Source organism: Lycium barbarum, chromosome 7 (assembly GCF_019175385.1).
Source record: "Lycium barbarum isolate Lr01 chromosome 7, ASM1917538v2, whole genome shotgun sequence".
NCBI classification, from domain to species: domain Eukaryota; kingdom Viridiplantae; phylum Streptophyta; class Magnoliopsida; order Solanales; family Solanaceae; genus Lycium; species Lycium barbarum.
This window is the reverse complement of record NC_083343.1, coordinates 1,341,833-1,358,624: the sequence shown is the minus strand read 5'-3', so window position 1 is coordinate 1,358,624 and position 16,792 is coordinate 1,341,833. Positions and strand designations below refer to the sequence as shown.

Here is a 16,792-nt window from a genome sequence, read left to right as displayed (position 1 = left end):
CCAATACATTGGGTTTAATGCCCTAGGAGTTGAACTTCATATAATTTACTAAACGGATCATGGGGAAGAACATAGAAGTTCCCACATGTGGATGGAAGTTCTACATACCTTAACCTTCCGCTTTTGAGCGTATCACAATGTCCTTCAACCCCTTCAACTTCAATCTATAGCATACAAGTCATAGGGATTCTATATTAGCAACAATATCCATGTTTGTTCATCTAAGCATTTTATCAAACACTTAGTGGGCATGAAGCTCTATAACCTTCATTAATGGTGTTTTCTTCACCAAATCCCCATTCTTTTACTTCTAGTCATTCCTACAATCCCATTTAGATGCAATTAACATCATTCTTCATAATCCATATGAATACAACAATCCCAAGTCAACAACCCAACAATTCTAACAAAGTTCATATAATTATCTTCAACAACCCAATCATTATTCTCCCAATAAATCATCAATTCACAATTATAAATTATTAGGGAGTAGAAATATTACCTTTTGGGTAGTCACCACGAAATCAACACTCCCAAGTCCGATCTTTAGCTTAAAATGACGACCACAACTTGTACTACAAATTATCCTTCACGAACTTTGGGATTTGGGGCCTTAAAATTGGTTGATTTCCTCCTTCTTCTCTCTAGATTCCCTTCTCTCTCACTTCCTCTCTCTAAAATCTGAAATGAGGGGAAAATGAGGCTTCTAGGGTTTCATTTTCCTTAAATACCAAGGGAAAATGGGTTGACCCAACTTGAAAACGGGTCGGGACTGTTCTGTCTTAAAACGACCATATCACCCAATCCCGACGTCGCCTGTGAACCCACAACCTATGGTTGGAAAGATATTTCAATAATCTACAACTTTCATTCTTTGAGTTTTCCCAAATTCTCAACTTACGATGGGGTTATGGCCTCCCGAAGTCAGTTGACCCGAATCTCAAATGCGGACCAAAACGCGCCCACGTTACGTTACCGTAACACAGGGTACGGACCGTAACGTCTCGTCGTATCCTGATGAAAATTTCCAGAAATTTTCTGGAAATTTTCCCTGTGTTACGGTCCAATGTTACGGTCCGTAACACAAGGTACGGTCCGTAACACGAAGGGACGGACCGTATCTTGAACAAAATTTCCAGTGAGGTTCTGGAAATTTCGTCTGTGTTACGGTTCACTGTTACGGCCCGTAACACGAGTTACGGTCCGTAACTCTTCACCGTAACGCAGACGATTTTCCAGCGAACAGGCTTCAGTCAAATGGGCATAAATCTTTGCACATATATCCTTTTAATCCCCATAATATACCGTTGGAAGGCTTGTTAATAGGGCTACAACTTTCACCAAGGAAGTTCTTCCAGATTCACAACGGATCAAGGAGTTATCGCTGCCCGAAATAGGCCTGTCAACCCACTAGAACTTAAATGATATGAGCTTAAACTTAGTTCCAAGATGCGGGGTGTTACAGCCTTGTCCCAGTAAGTATGTTTTCCAGTTAGACTCGTGATAGAGGTTTCATAGACTAGACAAGTCAGTTATGTTATGTCGGACATTCAGAGTCGTCTAGCCATTTTTGGCTCATTCATGTTATTTCCGCACTCATGTTTAAACAAGTATTTTTATTAAGTATTATGACTCATCACGTTTTATAAAGGCTCATCATGCATTCACGTTATATTTCCGCTCATGTATACCTCATGATAGTTCAGCAAGCCATGTGGTTTGCTCAGTCACATGCAGTCAGGCACCGAGTGCCGTGTTACGTCCAGGCCATGGTTCGGGGCGTGACAAAACTTGGTATCAGAGCCTAGGTTCAAGTGTCTTTAGAGAGTCTATGAAACCGTGTCCAGTGGGGTCACTTTTATATGTGTGAGGGCCCTATACATATAAACAGTTGACCACCAAGACATTCAGGATTGTCTCATTTCTTTCTACTCTAGATCGTGCCATGAAGCTTAGAGCGATAAGTAACTTCTCTTCCTTTCGAATTACGTACGTTTCGAATGCGCAGGAGATGAACAGGTAATTCAAGGTCCAAGTAAGGATGTTTACCCATAGGGAGTACAATTGTGCAGTATTTGCTGGTAACGAATGAGACTTCAAGTGCTATTGAAATTGAAATAAAATGTAAGCTGCCCGAGAAGGGGTGTAGTAGAATGAATGGTATGTTGAATGATAATGATGTTCTTAAGAAAGGAGAATGGGATACCACAGGGAGAGGATATTAGAGAAATTAGAAAAGGAGCTAAGTCTACAGGAAAGGTAAATCATGGAGGATCTCAAGGAAGTGGTGGTAGGCAGTTTTCTACCGGAGGTCATCAGGACCCACTCCATCTGCAGTTAAAGATTGAAAGAGAAAATAAACAGGAAAGTGTAACAGGTACAGTTTGAGTTGGACATATGAGGTAAGTTCATCATTTTTATACCGTTGTCGAAATTGGGAGCCCTGTGTGGCTACGATATGATATGATATATGTATATATGTTGGCCTTGTGAGGCATTGTTGGTATTTCCTGCGTGCAGGTTTTGGGATAGTAAGAAATACAGAGGAAACTCTGCCAAATGTTTTCCTAGAAATAGAAGGAGAATAAGATATAAGTTCGTAATATGTCTGGAAAATCCATGTCAACAGTAATGATAAAATTTGACTAAGTTATGAGTACAACTGACTTTGAGAAATATGATTTGATTTCCTATTCAGATGAACACCTTGAGTAGGTGACAGTTCGGATACATACGAATGTGTGTTAGAAACCAAGGGCTTACGTTAAGCATGGAGTAGAGTGATTAGTGGAAGAAGAAACCAGTTAAACCGTAAGAGAGCAAACTATAAACGAATAGCCTTTAAGAGTTGTCAAAAGGGGTTGACCTAAGATTTACAGTGTGAGCAGAGTTAAGTCGTTAAGATGGAGTATGCCAGTTATGAATACAGTAGCAACCCGTTCATGTAAGTAAATTTAGTTCTTTTTCCCCATGAGGAATTGCTCAGATGTGAGTCAAAAAAAACAAAGTAAGTGTTGTAGAGTACGAAGGAATTGCAGAAGGTAAGGAATGTTAATTGGATCCCATCAAAAGAGAAGAATTTGTAAGTATAAGATGTTAGCCTTGGTCTAAGGGGGAGATGCATAAATCTCCAGTAAGTCCAGTGAGATAATTGAAGACCCGAAGGGTTAGTATGAGATATGAAGAACCTTAATTCAGTTAGGTTGGCATAATGAGATAGCCTCCATAGGGAATATTCCTAACCCGAAATGAGTAGAATGATCGTCAAACGAATCGTGTCAAGTTCAATTACTATCAATTAGGCGATCACAGAAAAGATATAAGATCATGCCCAGTTATGTGTCACAAAGGTAGTGTCATTGCATGAGACTCTAATCTTTAGGGTGCTAGTCATAGACTTAGCGCACAACAGTACTATGAGTATTTTAGGAAGTATCAAAAATCAAGTATGGGAAGTATGGTTCATGATTTAGGTAGACAAGAGAACTAAGATGAAATAAGTTCATTGCTTATCCAAACTAGGAATTCGACTTTCAGACTCCGAAATGGGTGGAGTTATTTCCCAGAACATGGCTTATTCCTCTTTAGTCATCGAAGTTAGAGAGAAGCAGTTTGGTGATTCCTACTTGCTGCAGATGAAAGAGGGGATTCACGAATAGAAAACCTTAGCTTTTGAGCAGGAGGAAGATAATGGTACATTGAGATATCGAGGCAGATTATGCATTCCAGATGTTGATGGGTTCAGAGAGAGAATCATGTTAGAGTCCCACAACTCTAGGTATTCCATTCACCCAGGTTCTACGAAGATGTATCATGATCTCAAGGAGATTCATTGGTGGAACGACATGAAGAAGAATGTGGCAGATTTTGTAGCTAAGTGCCTGAACTGTCAGCAGGTGAAAGCCGAACACCAGAGGCCCGGTGGCTTGGCTCAGAATATTGATATTCCTGTCTGGAAAGGGGAAATGATCAATATGGACTTTGTATCAGGTCTACCTCGTTCAGCTATGAGGCATGATTTAATTTGGGTGATTGTGGACAGACTTACGAAGTCAGCGCACTTATTGCCAGTTAAGACCCCAGATTGAACAGAAGATTATGCCAAGTCATTTGTTAATGAAATTGCCGGATTGTATGGGATCACAGTGTCTATTATTCCAGAGTTGGTGCTCAGTTCACAGCGAACTTCTGAAAATCCTTTCAGAAAGGATTTGGTACAGAGGTGAACCTTAGCACAGCTTTTCATCCTCAGACAAATGGTCAGACAGATACGTTATTCAGATCTCTGTTATAATATTCATGTTAGTTCAATACTCAGATATCAGTCTAGTACTCACGTATTCATGCCAGTTCAGTATTCAGCTAATCCAATATTCAGTCAGCTCAGTATTCAGCTAATCCAGTATTTAGTCAGCTCAGTATACAGCTAATCCAGTATTCAATTAGCTCAGTATTCAGTCAGCCCAGTCTTCAGTCAGTACAATAGACATTCAGTTTAGTATCTCAGCAGTTTAGTAATCTTGTATTCATTCAGTTCAGTAACCATGTGTCCTTGATTTCAATGGTAATTGGGATGACCACCTGTCTCTTATTGAGTTTACCTACAAAAAAAAAAAAAAAAAAAAGGGATTACCATTCTAGTATTGGTATGGCACTATTTGAAACCCTTTTTGAGCGAAGGTATAGATTACCAATTGGTTGGTTCAAAGTTGGTGAGGCAGAGTTGCTAGAACCAGATTTTAGTTTAGCAGGATATGGAGAAAGTCAAGTTAATATAGGAGCGTTGAAACGACTTAGAGTCACCAGAAGTCATATACAGATGTGAGGCGAAGGGAACTTAGAATTTTCAGTTGATGATTAGGTGTTACTTAAAGTCTTACCTATGAAGGGTGTTATGAGATTTGGCAAGAAAGGGAAGCTCAGTCCCAGATATATTGGACCTTACAGAATTCTACGAAAGGTCGGACTAGTAGCTTATGAACTTGAGTTGCCACAAGATTTGGCTGTTGTACAGTGTTTTATGTATCCATGTTTAGGAAGTGTATAGGAGACCCATCATTGGTTGTTCTTGCTAATGCTATAACAGTTAAGTATGACCTCACCTATGAGGAGATCCCCATAGCCATTCTTGACCGTCAAGTTCACAAGTTGAGAACTAAGGAAATAGCATCAGTGAAAGTCCTGTGGGGGAGTCAGAAAGTTGAGGAGGCTACATTGGAAGCCGAGGAGATATGAAATCCATGTACCCACACTTGTTTCAGCCCGCAGAAGAGATTTATGATGAAACACCAAGATTTTGAGGTATGTAAGCTTTCTTTTCATGTTTTTGGTCGTGTGTGGCCAATTTATAGTGCTATTGTGATGTAGCCCTGTGAGGCAATGATATTATGGGCTGTTGTGACAGGTTGGTAGTGCCATATTACAGGGGAAACTCTGGCGAAATTTTTGTAGAATCCCGAATGTTAACATTCGAGGATGAATGTTCCAAAATAAGGGGAGAATGTTACACCTTGGAAATTTCTCCGTTAGCGTACCACGAATAGGCCCACGAAGGGTATTACGTATATGACATGTTGACGAGTAAGAAGTAATATTAAATGATTCGAAATGAACATTGGAGGTAGGAGACGAAAGTTGTTAAGGAAAGCAAGGTATATGTTGTATGTCGGGCAAGAATTACGAGTATCGAATTAATGATGGATTAAGGACATTTTGGAGAAGAGTTATAATGTCCCTTATGTATTCATGCCTCACGTTTCACGTTCAAGTTCATGTATTCTCTATTCATGTCTCACGTTTTAGCACTCATGTTTTCATGAAACTATGTTATGTCAGTTTTCCATGTTCCATGTGATGTTTCTTCAAGTCCATGTATTCAAGCCATGTCCATCCATATCCTTAACCATGACCCATCATTCGAGGACGAATGATCCTAAGGGGGAGATATTGTAACACCCCGTACCTTTAATGAAGGTTTTGACCACGATCCTAGACTTAGAACATCAGATAAAGAATGTTGGAATTGAAATTTTTCCGTTCAGTTGTGATATGGTGGTTTACGCCCATGAACAGTGGTCGTATTCCAATTTACGACCATGAACAGTGCCCGTAAACTGAAACCAAGAATTTCTGAACATTCTGGAATTTGACATTTTGAGGTCATATGGTTAAATACAGACCGTATTTCACTTTACGGCCCGTATTTCAAAACGTGTTTGGAATTTGGGAAACCTTCCTTGATGAAAGTTGTAGAGAATTGAAATACCTTTCCAACGGTATCTTACGGGGGTCAAACGGACATCTGTGCAAAGAGTTATGACCATTTTACTGAAGAGAGGCAGTGTTGTCCGTATTTCAAAATACGGCCCGTATTTCAAAATACGGCCAGTATTTTGCTGGACGTAAACTGCAATGTTCCAGAACACTATATATCCGTCCATATCAGTTCAACTCATTATTTTTCACTCCCTCAAACCCTAGAACGACCTCCTACTCTCCTCCAACATCAAGAACACCAAGGTAAGTCCATTCCAATTATTCCAACTCAATTCTAACATATATCCTTGTAATCTAAACAAGAAATAATCATTCCTAATCTAGGGTTTTCAAGAAAACCCATCTCAAGATTCAAGAATCAAGATTTAGGAAATCTTCTTCAAAATCCAAGTCTTTAATTCAAGTTTTGGAACAATTAAGGTATGTAGAACTTCCATCCACATGTGGGAATCTCTATGTTCTTCCCCATGCTTTGTTTCCTTGATAACCATGAAGTTCAAATCCTAGGGCATTAAACCCAACATATTGGTAGCCCGTATTTACATATTTATGTACATGAATCTTGTACCTATATTCGTTATTGTATTCCTAATCTTCCATTACGGTTATTAGGAACCCCAGCTTAATCCATGAATCATGAATTCTTCCTCATGTGTTCTCAATATGTTTACATGCAATTTTATGATTTTATATAGCAAGTTACAAGCATGTTTTCAAGTCAATTATATATATGATTTCAAAATATTCTTATTACTCATGAATCAAGAACATGTTTGCAAGACTATGACAAGTTATCTTATGAAACTATTTTACAAGTTATTTCATGAAAACCATGTTTACAAGATTATTGCATGAAACCATATTTACAAGTCATTTCGTGAAATCATGATTTCAAGACAAGTACAAGTTAATTCACGAAAATCATGGGCTTCTTAGCCAACTATATTATGTTCATGTTTTTGGGAGTTGCACAAATTACCGAGAAGGCTCAGATAGCCTGAAACTACGGAGCCACCGTAGGACAAGGATCGCTCCGCCCGGATAAGACGATACCTTAATTTTACACTGAATGGATCCATCAGGTACCTTACTACCTCAAGCAAGGTATGAGGGCTCTGCTGGTCCGGCGAGGTACCAGACTCCACGTACCCACATGGTAAATTACTACCTTATACCCTGGCAAGGTATAGGGGCTCTGCTGGTCCGGCGAGGTACCAGACTCCACGTAACCGCGTGGTGATATGTTATGATATGATATGTCGGTTTATGAAATGCTCTCCCTACTTATCATGTTTTACTCATGTTATATATGTATATGTACTCATGCTCATGTTCATGTTCATGTCCAAGTTTTCAGTTTCAGCTCTTATCATGTTCTTCCATGTCCCATGTTGTTTCTTCCGGTTGTTTTACATACCAGTACATTCAATGTGCTGACGTCCCCTTTTATTGCCCGGGGGCCTGTATTTCACGATGCAGGTACGGAGTTACAGGACGACGCTTCTGATCATTAGGATTTACTCGTACCAGCTTATTGGTGAGCCCCATCTCATTCGGGGTTTTAAGCATTGTATCCTCTATTTAGTTTTGCATGTAAAGGTATGCTGGGGTCCTTGTCCCAGTAAGTATGTTTTCCAGTTAGACTCGTGATAGAGGTTTCATAGACTAGACAAGTCAGTTATGTTATGTCGGACATTCAGAGTCGTCTAGCCATTTTTGGCTCATTCATGTTATTTCCGCACTCATGTTTAAACAAGTATTTTTATTAAGTATTATGACTCATCACGTTTTATAAAGGCTCATCATGCATTCACGTTATATTTTCGCTCATGTATGCCTCATGATAGTTCAGCAAGCCATGTGGTTCGCTCGGTCACATGCAGTCAGGCACCGAGTGTCGTGTTACGTCCAGGCCATGGTTCGGGGCGTGACATTTAATTAGGGGTATTTTGGTTAAATTACATATTTTTGTCTAGGAGTTAGTATTTTCTTAAGGGGTGTGCAAATGACTAAGTAGACTATCTTTTTGATCCGGAGGGAATATATATATATATATATATATATATATATATATATATATATATATATATATATATATATATATATTCCATGTCTGAAAAATTAGGAATTCAGTCAAACTCATTGCTTTTGGGTTGCATCCACCTCTAATGATCGACTTGCATAAAAGGATAAAATTATAGCAACAGATACTTTGGAGAACTAATGATAAAATCTCTTGCACCAGCATTTCAGATGAAAACTATAACACATAAATCTCTTTCTCTTTGAGCTTTCATTGTGGTAAGACTACTCATTAACTGAACGTATTAACTGCACCACCAAAGGTTGCGGTGAAGTGGATGAGGTTTCTCCTCTCTTACCCTAGGTGTGGAAAAAATGCTTGGTAGGGAGCGTTTTCCCCGAATGAGGTCTACACGGTGTGAATCCGAATTTAGTCGGGCTCCAATGTGAATATCGAACGCCGGGTGGAAAGCAACAAAAAAAATAAAATGGAACGTATTCCTTACTCTTATGGTTTTGGAGTGTAGTTAGTTTTCCATTCAAGTCTTCTTCCACTGTTTTAAACTATAAAAATACCTCTCTTTTTTGTGATTCTCTCCAAAGAAGAAAAAAAAAAGACGTAATTTTCTTTAGTAATAGTTGATAATCTCAATTTATTTTATTGGAACACAAATTATTCATAGACTACTGAGTCTTCCGAGACCTGCGGGTGCCGAGAGTGAGTTTGGTTTAATGGTTAATAAGTTGTCTAAATCTCATCAGACACAAAAATGTTATGTGATTTTTTCACTGTACATGTGTTATCCGAAATACATTTGCTGGTGAAAGATAACAAGTACTCATTGGAGTAATCAAATTTCGCACAAGTTAGCCCGAACATCACGATACTGCTATTTAAAAGAGGGTGATCAATGTGGAGAAATTATTAAGGAAAGAATTATCTTCTTATAATGCTTCTTCAATTTTAGGAACATAGATTTTGAACTTTCTTCGTATCAATCAATTCCAAGTTTCTCATGTCAATGCTCAAGTCTTTAGTCTTCCCAGGGAAATGCCAGTTGGTTTTGTTTTGTCTAAGATTTTTTTTTTTTTAATTTTGCTTCTGTTTTTCTTGTCCAAGCACATCTATACATTTGCAAAAACAAAATAATCAAAACATGATTCCCTCAACTTGTTGCTAACTAGTGAAATACTAAAAAGACTTCCAATTAACGAGACCATTTAAGAGGCAACCACATCAAAGAAGATAAAGCAATGTCCATTGGCGTCAGCATAGGGTGATATTCACAAATAGGATCTTCCGCTACCAATGTCTAAAATTTAACCTTAAAAAAATATAGTGAAAATAATCGTTTCACTAGAAACAGATGCAAAATTCTGATGGGATTTCTTATTTATTAGTAGTATTAGGCAAGACTTCCTATACAACAAGTTATGGTGATCGTAGGGATCTAGGCCACAAATCCTGACAAATTATCAAGATTGCCTTAACAAGAAGTTACGGTGATCGTCAGGATTTAGCCAAAAATCTACGGTCATTATAACTTGTTTTCAGCTATACATTTTTGCTTCAAAATGACTCCAGATTTGATATCCAGTCTTGTAATGCAAAACTCAACAATTTTCACTTAGTAGATTCAACTGAAACCTTCAAAAATCAATAGAAAGCTATCCAATAAGGTAGCATTTAATTCAGACAAGGAGCTATCCAACTGGCTAAGTCTTGGTGTATATGCATATACTATTGCGTTGAAAGTCCTTGTATGAGTCTTGCTGTGGAAATTTCAGATGAAAGTTAGACACATAAATCCCTTTTCTCTTTGAATTTTCATTGTGATGTTATAACTACTCATTAACTGAACGTATTCTTTACTCTAATTGTTTTCAAGTGTAGTTAGTTTTCCATTCAAGTCTTCTTCCACTGTTTTAAACAAAAAAAAAAAACTCTCTTTTTTGTGATTCACCCCAAAGAAAAAAATTAAAAAGGGTAATTTTATTTTATTGGAACACAAATAAAATATGAAGAGTCTGTGCATATAAAACATGTTTAGAGAAAGAGTTCAAAGCTGATACTGAAATTATGAAGAGCCTATGCAAAAATTAAGCTATGAGTACTATTTGAGTCAGCTATTTGTGAAATTCATACTTGATTGGATTTGCATTACTGGATACAATTAAGTTGTCTAGATTAACATATAATGTGCCCAACAGTTAAAAAAATGGTATAATACTTTAGTTTCTCACTTCGGATAATTCAAGTTACAGAGTTGTTGCAATTGCTACAGTAATTAAGAAAGTTATATTTAATCACAAAAGAATATTGAGATCACAATATTCACACGAAATATTAAAAAAGTTAAAAACATGTTTTTGTTTTTAAATTCCACTTGCTCTTAAAAGTTTGATATTTTTTGTTAATTCAAAAAATAGGAAAAATAATTGCAAGACTCTTTAATTTCTGTTACATTTCGAAGCACTCCAATTTATTTTTATTGCATCTAAAGGTATAAACACGTCTCCAAAAGAAAATAGAAAGAAAAAAAAAAAGAAAATAAAGTCAAGAAAGACTATGCATGACTAATGGAGTGGACAAGGCTTGCAATTTGATGTTAATTAATCTGTCAGTGAACGTATTCTCTACTCTAGTTGCAGTGCATCATGGGGCAAGACTGAAACAAGTGCATTGTTTAAGTCTTCAAAATTTCCACTACTATATATATTTCTAAGCAACCAGATATCTCGGGCTCCACTACAAGAAAAAAGACATTTGTCAACAATTTTTTTTGTTGGCATAGTATTGACTATTATTTCAAAAAGTACTTTTCGCAACAAAATTTTGTTTATTGTTGCATAAACTTTTCCCATCAGCTGTTATTGCAACGACATGCAACAACTTTTTTTTTTTGTTGCCAAAAATACTTTTTGCAATAATAATCAATACTATGGCAACAAAATTAAATTGTTTGGCAACAAAAAAGTTCATTTGCCAACAATAAAACTAAGTTGTTGCCAAATATTGAATTTTGCCAACAATATAATTTTTGTTGCCAAAGAATTGTTACCATTTCTGTACTTTCTTGTAGTGTTCGAGGCCTCGGTATGGAATTGCTTTGTCAGGAAGCACTTTACGGCCCAATGTGGGACTTCACAACATGAATCCATATATAGTCGGACTTCAATATGAGAATCAAAAACTCATTTCCTTGTTCTCAAAAAGAAAACACAATAAAATTAATAAAAAGTGTTAGCACGGAAAAGATAAAAATACAGTAATTAACATGGTTCGGTTTGATGTGATCCTAGTTTATATATAACTCACACATGAAGTGGACCTTATATATAGTCAAATCAAATAAATATTTATATATGCATGAAATAATAAAAAATGGAGCATGAAATTATAAGATGATCTCAAAATAACTAGAGCTAAGAAAATCTGTACTATTTAGGAGCTATATTAATGTAGCTAAGGTTATAGAGGATTATCAATATTCTGAGGTAGGTACCTTTTCATCCCTATAACATAACTTTGACTATATTTATACCATGATCACAAGGCTGTCTTTGCCATCGGGGAAAATTATAAATCTCTATTTGTGGTGATCGTGTTTGGTCTACCGCGATAGGGGTCGCACCAAGTACTTTTATAGCTTCTGGTTTAAATTTCCAAGTGTTCCGAAACTTATGTGATTCAAGATGCAACAACAATAAATTGAACCACAATCAAACAAGCTAGATAAGATAACAAGAATATGATTAAGAAATAGAAATGACGGGGAAAAGGCTTTAGAAGAGAAGAAGTGACAATCTAACTATTAGAATGCATTCATCATTAGATTCAATTCAAGGGTGAGATAAATGAACTCATATATGGAAATCTTTACTTAGAGGATCCTGAAATTGGCTCGTTAGATCAACTCAAGTCATTTAGTGTTGCCAACAACATGTTGAGGAAATACAACTGGAAGATTCTCAGCATAGAAAAAACAGATTTAGTTTTACTTTATGATTGATGAAAAATACAGAGGGAATTAAATAGGGGTGTACAAAATAAAACGACTAGTATCTAAGTCAAATGAGAAAGTATTTGTAGGGAATTAAAGACCAAAAGACACACTAGATGTAGTTGTAGTGAATTTGGCCACACCATTAGATTGCAAGAGATGGATATTTTGGCAAATTTACAGATATAACTACCTTCTATGAGGATCTTCCTATTAGAACTTACCATTTTCTAAATTATAATTCGTAGCTTACTTGTAAGCAAAAGTTGTGTATTTCGCGTGTATTTTGAGTGTATTTTCGTCATATGTATTTGGCTCATATTGTATCTCATATGTACTTGATGTCACATGTATTTGAAATTTATTTGAATGTCAAGACAAGAAGTATGGCGAAATACACTCACATCGAAGCTAGGGAAAATATGTAAGAAAAGAAATGTTGTTGGCCGGGTTCGAACGTGAGTGGACAAGGTGAGGGCCTTGCCCAATAACTACTTAAGCCACTCAAACTTTATGTATTTTGGTGTAGCTACGAATGTTAATTTACAAAATCAATGTAGCTACTAAATATAAATAAATTAAAACATAGTCATTATCAATAATTACCTCTTAAAAGACGATGCAACAAGTAAAAATTCATATTTTATACTCAATCACATGCATCTAAGTCAAATGACAAAGTATTTGCCGAAGTATCAAAAGTTAATCCTACACCTTGGAGTTAATCCTCTAGACAAAGAAATCATGATTTTGATTTGTGGATGGGTGGGTCGGGTATAAGATACGTGTCTTTTTTAAATTTAATTTATTTGTCAAGTTCATGTCTGCATGGCAAAAAAAAATTTGTTTTGTCATGTCATATTATTCGATGACAAACTTGGCTGAATGATTTTATAAGAGAAAAACTTTAAGTTGAGTGATTTTATTGATACAAAATAAAGTTAAATGAATTTGATACATAATTTCTCGTAGTTGACTGACATTTTGAGATATTTACTCTAATATCATGATAAGATGAGAAATAAAAAATTTCACAAGATGTCATTTGTTTGATGAGAAATAAAAAGGAATAGCCAAATATGCTAAAGCATTGGAACATAAATTTAATTCGATAGACGTGTCTGACTTGCTTCTTTGAGTCTCTAATGGCCCCAAATTTGGTTTAGACGACCTATCCTCCATGTGGACGAAATTCATTTTTGTTGTCATCTTCTCAAGTTTTAGTTTCATTACTATATTCATCAATTACACCAATCAGTAATTAGACTTTTATTATCAATACTATCCAAATGCTATCATTTGCTAATATTATTAATAATCTTTAATGTACCAATTTCCCTGATAGTGCATGTTTTTGCATTATATATGTAAAATTGATTAATTACCATTGTCCAACAAAAAAAAAAAACAAAGAAAAGATACCAACTTTTTTCAACACTAGTACTATGAGTGTTTGAGGGCCCAATTTTTTATTTAGACGTTGACTTTGAACGGGTGTAATGTAGGCAGCCTACTCTGACGCAAAGTATCAATTGATTGATTCCATCGCTCGAACTTAATCTACTAGTAAAAGGAGAATTTTTTACAGATGAGCCAAATTCCAATGAATTTCCGACAAGACGCCTGTCGGAAATTCCCTTTTATTAACTTGAACTTGCTCCAAGGCTCCCCTTCTAGCACTTACCGGCCAAATTTTCAGAAAAAAATATTTTTCGCAAAGAATAAACTTGTGTCATAGCAAACATACTAAATAAATCTAAATATTGCATTATTAGAAGTTAAAAGAAAAAGAAGAAAAACAGTTGGCAGTGTGGAAATATTCTACCGTGCTTGACCCAAGTCAACTGCTGTCCATTTGCATAAGTAAATTTGTAAATGACACCACAATTGCCAACGCAAATAACTCAATAAATTTCATGGTCCTGCTGATGAAGGCAATGCATACTAAAACAAAATATTTCACTCACAAAATGAGCAGCTGCATCATTCTTTACTTAGTACTACCATTTTTCATACTTTTCAGCTTTTCTCTAAGACGCAACTTGCTTCAGAGTGACATCGATTGCTTGAAATCGATCAGACAGAAGGTTTCATATGCAATTTTACAGGAGTACAATGCTTTCATATTGATGAGACCAGAGTTTTACGCCTTAGTCTTCCAGACATGGGACTAAAGGGTAAGTTTCCACGAGGCCTTCAAAATTGCTCTTCTGTAACTTCTCTTGATCTTTCAAGCAACAAGCTATATGGATCCATCCCTTCGGATATATCAAATTATCAGGCGACATCCCAACCGACATTGCAAATTGCTCTTTTCTTAATAACATCAAATTAGACAACAATAAACTAGAAGGTCCAATCCCACCTCAAACTGGCTTGTTAGATCGACTTAAGACGTTTAATGTTGCCAACAACATGTTGACAGGGCCAGTGCCAAATTTATTAATGCCACCATTCCAGCTGAAAGTTATGCAAATAATCCAGGACTTTGTGGTGGTTTTCTGCCAGTATGTCGTCACAAACACGTAGAGAACCGTCATACTATGTTTATTAGTGATTTTGTGACGGGCTGGTCTCTTTTCACTTTACTTGGTATGTATCTTTTTTCCTACGGTTTACTTTGCGTAAAAAAGATGCTTCTATTGATCAAGAAGAGAACAAAGGTAACGGTGATTGATGGAAGTGAATGGCCTGGAGGAGAAGTAAACAACGACCCGAAGGTAAACATTTTCCTGACTTTCAACCGTCTTTTTCCTTCTTTAACTACGCCCCGAAAAATAAAGTAGTCCATCTGTTTCAGTTTATGTGACAGTATTTCCTTCTTAATTCATTCAAAAAAGAATGGCAGACGGTAGCTTTCTAAATTTTGAAACAATTTAACTTCTCATTTATTATACTCTAGTGACAAACTTTTATAGCCACACAAGTGTTATGCCACGTTTAACACCATAAGTTTTAAAAATCTTCTCAGACTACGTCACATAAATTGCGACAGACGGGGTACTGCTTAATCAAAATTGTGGTTGTAGAGGAGAAAAATAATGTGCTAATTGTAGCTATGTTCATTTCCTCAGATTTTAACGCTGGAGAAGATTGTTACAAGAATGAGTTTTACGGAACTATCAAAAGCGACTTCGAATTTCAGCCAAGACAATGAAATCGGAATGGAATGCTAGGGAAAGTTGCCATAAAGAGGCTTCGAGAATTCGGAGGAAGAGTTTGTTTCCGAGATTACAACTCTGGGTAGTCTGAGGCATCCGAATTTAGTCCCTCTAATCGGCTTTTTTTCTGAGAGGGACGAGCGACTTCTTGTTTACAAGTACATGCCAAATGGAAACTTACATGAGTGGTTGCACTCAATCGACGACAAGGCAAGACTCTAGGATTTTCCTCTAAGGGTTAAAATTGTTGTTGACGTCGCGAAAGCCTTGGCTTGGCTTCATGATGGTGGAAAATTTCATGTTGTACATGGTAACATAAGCACACAATGCATCTTGCTCGATGAAAATTTCGATCCCAAGTTATCCAATTTTTGGGAGGCAACACTTGCAAAAACAAGTGACATAGATTCGAACTTGAGTCTATTGCCAATAGTCGAGTCTTTAGACTTTACAAGTTACAAGAAAGATGTCTATCGATTTGGGGTTGTGCATCTCGAGCTTTTAACAATGAAGGAATCTTACCAATTGAGCTGTTCGAGTCTAAACCTTTCCAGCAGCTCTTTTGCCAGTCCTCTTGATGTGGATAAACTATTGTTAGGCCAAGGATTTGATGCTAAGGCAATTCAGCTACTTGAACTTGCAAGTAACTGCATGAAATTCATTCATGATCAAAGGCCAACAACGCAACAAGTGTATTAGACTCTTGTGGCAATTGCTCGAGTGGATGACCAAATAGGGGACCCTGAAATACAGTTGCATGAGGACTAGAAGCGAGGACAGAGCCACCGTCATAGGTACAGTAGCTTTGGCTCAAACCCTTGTATTTGTGTTAAAAACCATTTAACATATATAAATAATCTAACTAGGCAGAAAGGATTGTGGTCCAGACTCAAACTAAAAATCATGGCTCGGCCTCTGGTTAGAAGCTACTACTTTAGAATCCTGTTTTCTATGGTTTATTCTTCCTTTAGCAAGAGGTGTATTCCTAAATTGATATTTTCTATAATGCAATATCTGATAAACCTAGCTATAATGTCTTAGCACAACACATGAATTATAAAATAGCATCATAGCAAATTGAAACTGAATAACAAGAAAAGATAAGGACACCTATCATAGTCAACCAGCTTCCATAACACTTATATAATTTGTTAAGAATAAAAAAGTAATGAATAAGATAATTGGAGATAGTAAAAAGGAGAAAAAATAACATATAGTAACAACATGTCAAATATCCTCTGAAGGAAATACAGAAGCTACAATTAGATCGCAGAGCAATAACAAATCTTGTATGGTTTCACATCCAGTATCCCGTATTTGTATTGGGGC

The 16,792-nt window shown here is 36.5% G+C and overlaps 1 pseudogene; it reads left to right on the top strand.

The window, feature by feature from the left end:
- Positions 1-14,260: 14,260 nt before the first annotated feature.
- On the top strand, positions 14,261-16,723 carry LOC132602037 (probably inactive leucine-rich repeat receptor-like protein kinase At5g48380; annotated as a pseudogene).
- Positions 16,724-16,792: the final 69 nt, after the last annotated feature.